This window comes from Mustela nigripes, chromosome 8 (genome assembly GCF_022355385.1).
Source record: "Mustela nigripes isolate SB6536 chromosome 8, MUSNIG.SB6536, whole genome shotgun sequence".
NCBI classification, from domain to species: domain Eukaryota; kingdom Metazoa; phylum Chordata; class Mammalia; order Carnivora; family Mustelidae; genus Mustela; species Mustela nigripes.
Genome location: NC_081564.1, coordinates 67,358,631 through 67,366,654, shown reverse-complemented (window position 1 = coordinate 67,366,654; position 8,024 = coordinate 67,358,631). Strand labels below are relative to the sequence as shown.

Genomic DNA, 8,024 nt, shown 5'->3' with positions numbered 1-8,024 from the left:
TCTCAGCCGATGGGGCCAGAACCAGTGTGGCCCGAGGGCTGTGGGAGCAGCTGGGACATGGAGCAAAGACACATGGGAGCTGTGTGTCCTGGGCCCGGCCTTGCTTCCCCAGGGACAGGAGCGCAGCCTTGGACTCCCTACACACGGCAGTGCCTCTGCTGTAAGAGTCTCAGTAGAGGAGCAGGCATCTAACGGAGGCAAAGCTCTTCGGGAGGGTGGCCTGAGCGGGAGACAAGGCCCCCGTGTGGGTGTCGTGACACCCACCCTCCCCACCGTGCGCCGTGTTCTGGTAAGTCAGAGCAAAGGGGACTAAGGAGCGGGGGTGTTTGCAGACACGCCCGAGAGGCCCGAAGTCACTGCAGACACCAGGAACTCGGAGGGAAGTAAAAGCCAGACTTGGGCTCTGAATGTGCAGTTTCTCAGGAGCCTTTCAGGTATCAGACAAGATAAAATCAGAAACTACAGAATGAGGGAACATGTCGGTACCGCAAGCAAGGAGCAAGCTGTGCTGGTTATTCACACACACACACACACACACACACACAGGTCCCACTGCACATCTAGGCAGTAAGAAGCAAAGTCACCAGCTGAAGCCCACGGGGCCCATGGACTCCTAGCCCAGCCAGTCCTTAGATCTGTCTAGTTCTGACCATGGGCGTGAGGCTGGGAAACGATGGGATGGGGGGAGCCAGGACCTCAGTCTGACCGTCCCCCAGGGCTCTAGGCCCGCATCTCTAGGGAGAGCCAACCCTGAGTGAGGGCCACGTGCCAGGTGGGAGAATTGTGTTCCACACGCTGCTGGGTGCCCATCCTGGGCGTGAGCTCCCTGGCATGAGCCTGGACCCACCACTCTGTTCCCACTGCCCGTGGTCAGCGGAGAGAATAAGATCTCCAGCTGGAGGGATGACGGCCAAGTGAGGACAAGCCAAGTTACGAAGGACGCCATCATCTTGAGCCCCGCTGAGCTTTCTAAATGGCAGTTCTAGAACACATAGGAGGAAGAACTCTCCACATGGGGACAAAGCAACTCCAGCAAGTCTTCTCCAGGACATGGTAGAGGGTGAAAGTGAAATGTACTTAAGACCAGAAATGTCAACTGTAAACTATTGCACACTGCCTTATAACTAGGTTTTAAAATACATAGGCAGGGGCACCTGGGTGCCACAGTTGGTGAAGTGTCCAACTCCTGGTTCCAGCTCAGGTCCTGAGCTCGGGATCACGGGACAGAACCCTGAGGCAGGCTCTGTACTCAATGGGGAATGCAGAGAGTAGGGACTGCTTAAGGCTTCTCTCCCTCTGCCCCTTCCCTTCTGTGTACTCACTCTCACAAATAAATTTAAAATATATATATATATATATATATATATATATATATATGTATGTATATATGCAGAGGACATGTAATGGATAGGTCATTCCATTAAAATGCTAGTGGTGGTCATGCCAAGATGGCGGGGGTGGCATGGGGGGAGATAATACAGCAACGGAAGTCCTTCCGTAGCAATGACACAAACCTCTGAGACATACAGGTGAATCTCACAAGCATGTTTTTGAAAAAAGACCAAAAGCAATGCATACTCTATAATTCCATTGACATGATGTTCAAGAGACAAGTGAAACTAATCCATGATGATAGAGGTCAGAACAGTGGTTTCCCTTGGAGGGAGTCGCTCCTGAGAGGGACACAAGGGTGTGCATTAGGGTGCTGGAATGTTCTCCCTTTTTATCTGGGTGGTGGTGACACAGATATACACATATGTAAAAATCCACTGAGCTCTACAATTACTGGGTTGTGACAGAGTGGGTGCTTAAAGGGAACCAAGGGTAGATGAAGGACTATTTGAGGAAGCTGGAGTGGCCAGCGGGCCTTCCCGCATATACACGGCGACCCCTCATCGGAGTCGCGTTGTTCTAGGTGGATCGTGGGCCTGATACAGCGGATCCATGATGGTGCCATTTATGCCATTTTTCAAAATGGTGAAGAAGATGCTCGCGGACGTGGGCACCGTAGAATTTACAGGAGTGTCGCTTCCCAGCCAAGGGGCCTGAAGAAATCAAAGAAAAGGAGAGTTGAACAAGAACAGCACATTTGCCATCTGTACAAATATCGAGTCATTATATCGAGTTATATGCCTGAAACTCACATAATGTTATACGTTGATGACATCTCAATTTAAAAAAACTTAAAAAATGAACAGTCCACATGGTGAACTCGATCCCTGGTTACAACTCAGAGCACCTAGGAACGATGACAATGCCCAGGGACGGTGACGCACGAGTCCTCCTGGGACATGGGTTTACACCTTAGGGTGAAGCCATTTCCTGAGCAGTGATACCAGCCCTTCTTGAGGAAAAGTGATCAGGGGAGGTTCTGCGCTGCAGAGCGTGTGACCCAGGTCCACAGCAGACTGACCAGAGATAGGTGGCAAAGCCAACGCAGCCATTGGTAAACTGGCCTGTGGCTCTGAGGGCGGGAGGTCACGGGCAGGCTGCCCGGTCAGTACCCTCTGCACCGATAGTGACTCACTGACCTCCAAGTCCACTTCCTGCTTCCAGGGTGCCACGTGGGGAGCAGGTCCTGACCGTGAAAGCCGGAAGGGAGAAGTGAAAGCAGGATGAGCCGGGCCACCCCTGGGTGGGTGACTGCATGGCTTCGGAGGCCCCTCCCAGAGCTTTCTCACCACCCTGGAAACGCCCCGGCCCTGGAGGTGAGCCAGGCGTGTCCGCTCCCGGACAGATGGCAGCTGACCCACATCCCCTGCGCCTCGGCCTCAGCCTCGTCCGGGTGGGGCCGGGGCTGCCCGGGTGTGGCCACTCCCTGTTCGACTGGTCTGATGGCACTTGCTCTTAGCCAACAAGCCCAGCGGCACTGGGGAGACTCAAAAACATCTGGGTGGCCTGGGACTGGCCCCTAAAGTCTGGTGAGCTGTGTAGGAAGTCCACAGAAGAATCCCCGCTGACCACCGCCATGCTGGAGGTCACCAAACGAGTACAGAGGTTAATAAATCACAGGCCATATTTTTTTCCAAATCAAAGCTGCCTAGGAACTCTTTAGAGAAGCGTTTCATGGGTCCCTGAGAAAGAAATAATGGAGCACCTCTCACAGGTGTAAAGCCAGGACACCCCAGGGCTCCGTGAGGTGGGGCCAAGTCAGGAACCCGCCTCGTGGTGAAGGACACACGGTCACTTTCCACTCAACCCTGTCACTGGGCGGAGGGAAGGGAAAGAAGTCTCTGAAAGTGTGAACCTCACGCTCTGCCCCGCACGGGTCTGCAGTCCGTGCGCTGCACCCACGTGGGCACCCAAAACCCTGAAGCCCAGACCTTTAAGTGGTTCCCAGGTGCCCAACAAAAGGGACTGCAATGTTAATGAACCTGAACTTAAATATGATCTTGAAAGAAAAAAAAAAAAAATGGCCACAGCCCTCTCTGGAAGAGCCAGCTTCCCCTGAGAGACGACACATCCCCACTTCAGAGATTCTCCCAGAAGGAGCCTTGGCGCCTGGATGGACGAGGGTGGCTCTAATTTTAGAGTTCAGAGAGCTCGAGTATCGCTGAAGGCCTGTGGGCTCGCCCAAGTCTCTGTGGTCTCCTGGGGCTCTCTGCATCCTTCCAGCAGGGCAGGCGGCAGAGAAAGTAGCTTCCTCCCAGAGCAGATGCAGGAGAGGAAACATCTCTGTGCGTGAAAACTGCCATCAAGAAGCCACCAGAGGCAAAAAAAAAAAAAAAAGCTGAGCGTGTGGCGCAAGGAAAAGGCACATACTGGGAACAGTGGAAATGGGAGAGAATGGAGAAGGGTGCGCAGGACACACAGGTCAGGCCTCTCAGGGCTCGAGGGTGATGGGGAGTGAACATGTGTCATCACCTAATCCACAGACATGCCCCCCTCGGTACTTCTGTGAGGGGCTCTCTTGCTTCTCCTGCAGGCAGGGGACATGAAGTCCCTGGAAGGGTCATATCCACTCTGGGAACCCACTGAAAAAGCCATGAAATTATTAAATGCAAGACAGTAGAGAATCCCAGGTTAGCTGCTCTGGACTTGGTGAGTCTGGGGAAAGCTCCAGCTGAGAACTTGGGAGGGGTTGCTTTTCCTCCCTTTTTTCCTTTTTTTGAGTTGCACAGTTTTGCACAGAGGAGGTCGACTCTGACATGGGCCTCAAAAGATTAGAGCAGTGCCCGATGCCCATGGTCATTAAATCTTTATCTTCTGCTTGGGGTGCTGCGCCTGACACCACAGCTGTGCGCTCCTCAGAGAGCCATGCACTGCACCCTCCATCCGTCCCCTGCACTCTCCATCCGTCCAGTGTACCTTCCGTGCACCCTCCCTCCATTGTACCCTCTATCCACTGCACCCTCACTTTTGGAGCCTTCCCTGCCTCTGGGCACCTTCAGGCTGGAGCCCCTGGGCTGCTCCATCTGCTGAGGATGGGAACAGCGCACAGGTCTCAGCAGCCCCTCGGCCCAGCCACAGGCCAGGGGCAAAGCCCATGGTTTGAGTGCCTGCCCCTTAGGAGGAGGCAGAAGGCTCCGTAACACACAGGCCCAGTGATGGAAGGCCCAGTGCCCACAGCAGGCACCAACATCCCACAAGAAACCAGCTCTGGGCTCAGTGCAACATCGAATCTGACCCTCCAAGTCTGGGACATCTGCCAGGCCTCATTCTCCAAATACTCAGTGAGTATCTTCAAGTAACCATAAAAACCGAGAGGAGGGTAATTATCAGTAACATTCCTATGAGTTCAGTTAATTCTAAAGGAGGACAAACCATGCACACAGATGCAGAGGTTGGGGTTGGCCGGGAGAGGCACAATGGAGAACCCCCTCTTACTGTCCACATGGAATACCATCATTCGAAGCCTGCAGGCCTAACCCCCACCTTATCTGGGGACCCTGATGCCCAGAGCCGGGAAATGGCTTGCCCGAGATCGTGGCTCCCATCACCAGCTGAGCTAGCAGAAGGCATGCGCCCTGACTCCCCAGCAGTAGGCAGGTCGTTCTCTCCAGCTCTGGATGCCGTGCCAAAGGTCAAGCCCCACACAGCCTGGCGTTTTTATCTCCTTCTCTTTTGCTTTGTAAATTCTCAAAGCTCATCTGCTGACCTCCCAGGATGCCTTTTATGGCTGGGCCAAACATGCTGAAATACAGCCCCTGAGGTTCCTAAAAGGAATCTACAGAGACTTCACTCCTGAAACTTCCCACGTCCGTCCTCCCAAGAACATTCCGACCCGGGACACCCCTCTCCCAAAACATGCGAACTCTGGATTTGTGGCATGAGGACCTTAAAAAGGTCTGTCTACTTCTAGGCGAGACTGCTCTGTCCAGATACTGCTCTGTCCAGAGACGTCAACCTGATTAAATGGCATCATTTAGATTAAGGCCCTGTCAGAAAACTAAGATCTGATGCATAACTGCAGTTACAACTCCCCAGGATTGTCATCTTTAACCTGCTGACATAGAAATGTCCCTGTCGGCACTAAGAAATTTACGGGTAGACCCCTTTCCTGACAGTTCCCCATAGGAGGGTGACCTTGCCTAAAATAATGGATCCTTGACTAATATTTCCTTTTTTTCTGCTCCCTCTCTACCTTTAAAAACCTCCTTTACTGGAGCCCTTTGAAACTCTCCCTACTTTCTACATGGGATTTTAACCGATTCGTGAATTAGATTTTTAACGTTTACCTGGTTGAGTTTTTGTTATTTCACAGATTGGTTGGCAGTGATGAGATTCAAAATGAATTTCCTGGAGGTATTTGGGGACAAGAACATGGGAATTGTACCCCGTGAAACTCCCTGAGTTCACGGTCTCGCTGGCCATTTCCAAGAGCCGTGGGTGAGCTCCTCTCAGTTTGAGGTCCGCTCTTTCTGCTTCAGAATCCCGATCTAACCGGCCTTCCTTTACAGAGCATGTCAGCGTGCACTGGCAGAGGGCTCTGCCCAGAGCCCCACTGATGAGCTGGCAGAAAGGTCTACCAGAGCCAAGCCCCCAGCTTTTCAGACCACAATTCCTGGGGGACAGAAAACCCCAAACTCAGCTCTGTCCTGGGATTCCACTCTAGGAACTGTTGGTGGCAGCTGGATTTCTCCACATTGTTTGGAATCAGTCCACAGTCTCCATTCCTTGGGGTTTGCTGGTTCAATCCCTCCCCCAATCCAAGGTTCCAGGAGACTCAAGGGCACCCACGTGCACAAGACCTTCTTATGGCCAGGACTCAGCGACATCTCCCCGTTACTGCCCGTTTGTTAAGGCACGCGTGTTTATCTTATCTTGTGTAGATAAAGGCTACTGCTAATGGGAATCTCGGAGTCCAGAAAGCTGAAAAAGTTGGCAGACACTGGTCAAGTATTTAGAGGCTCTTAGAGCTCACCACCTTGCAAAGACTCTCATGATGGGTAAGACGGTTGTGAAACAGGTCGGACTGAGACTAGTCCCCAGCCAGCCTCGAGAAAACTTCTGAGCAACAAGGTACACCCTAAAACAGGCACAATCGCCAACCCAGTGGCAGTCCCTTGTAGGTATTAGTCTGGCTCCAAGAAACCCCAAGTCTTTGTTAATGGGATCCTTAAATTCTAAAGAATTTAGAATTTAGAAGGCCACCTTCTGCTTAGTTTACATCTAAGAATTAGAGTCTTGGAAGTTGCGAGTATCTTACTAGCAACAACAAAATCTCTCTAAGCTTGTTTTAGTGAGCTAGAGCTCCAGAAGAGCTTGGCTTGGTGACTATCAGGCTGGGGGCCCCCAAATAAGGCTGGACAGAAATGTGGGTTAACTCCCTCTGTAGCTAGGGTCCTCCCAAACGAGTGCCAGCCTCAGGGGGATTATAACCTAGCAATACAATGGTTAAGGGGAATGTTCCAATTAGATAAGATCATTCCAGAACAGACTTGAGACAAGGCTTCCCAGATTAAACAGAACAGGGTAACTGTTATAGTTGGCAAGCTGAAGCCTCCAAAAGGTTTCAAAATCCCAAAGCAGTTTCCAGAAAATGGAAAGAGTTATGGTACAAGGCTAATGAAAAATTCAAGATGCAAGAGGTAGCGAAAACAATAGACTCCAGGACATAACTCCTACTGCTCTCCTCTTTCCTCCTTTGAGCACTCGTTCTATGACTCTTCTGGCTGAACTGGCTTCCCCCTCTGAGAAGACTGCACACCGGTCAACAAAGGTCCACCAAGTTGATAGCCTTACAGCCACCCTCATATCTACTTTCAAAGAACTGACAAAACTCAAGAATTTTCTGGTACACTGCTACATTATTCCCTTAAACAGCCAAGGGGTAATTGGTAGAACACAGAACCAGCAAAGGGTGAAAATTCTTACCAGAGTCAGCTCTTCCGAGTATCTGTCTGTAGTTGAGGAGAGGAAGAGAGAGAGCTGTGCACTGGCCCTTGCTTTCCAAATCCAGACCTATTGGCTATTGATCCCTTCTGTCCCACAGTCAGCTAATGACTTCTTGCTTTACCAGTTGTGTAACCTGCGTAACCAGACTGGGCTTTCTGCCTGCCCAGGACCTGCCCATTGTTGGTTCTCTTTTTGGTTCTCATTGGGAGGGACTCTAGATTTAGGAAGGTTAAGTCAGGATCATTTGCACCCTTTTGGGGGACCCCTCTTACACCCAAGGGGGGTGTGGGGGGGGCTCTTCGATACTGCCAGAAATATTTAAAAGTAGAACTATGTAGCCAGAGGGAAAGAAGCAAATTGAAAATAATGTCTTTCAACTTGCAATCCAATTCTCTGAGGAGCTTAAAGCAATTTAACTAATCCTTATCTTACAAATTTTTGCAAAATGAGACAGGCAGCTCTAAGGCCGGTCAAAGTTCACCTACCGGCACATTTCCCCTGTTTAGCACCAACGGTCTGGTGTCAATTCTCGCCTTAGGAAACCAACGTCCTACTTGAACTTTCATCTCTCTCTCTGACCCTTGAAGTCATAAATCTTATCATGCCATTGAAATGTAAACACAGCCTACAATCACCTGAGATTGAAGGGCCGGAAGAGGGAAGGCAGCCTTTGCACCCAAACTCCA

At 51.1% G+C, this 8,024-nt stretch overlaps 1 long non-coding RNA gene across 1 annotated transcript; it reads right to left on the bottom strand.

The window, feature by feature from the left end:
- Positions 1-1,530: 1,530 nt before the first annotated feature.
- On the bottom strand, positions 1,531-7,816 carry LOC132023950 (uncharacterized). The gene is made up of 2 exons (XR_009406106.1): positions 7,318-7,816; positions 1,531-2,045 (listed from the first exon to the last, which is right to left on the bottom strand). It is a non-coding gene; the product is annotated as an uncharacterized LOC132023950 (long non-coding RNA).
- Positions 7,817-8,024: the final 208 nt, after the last annotated feature.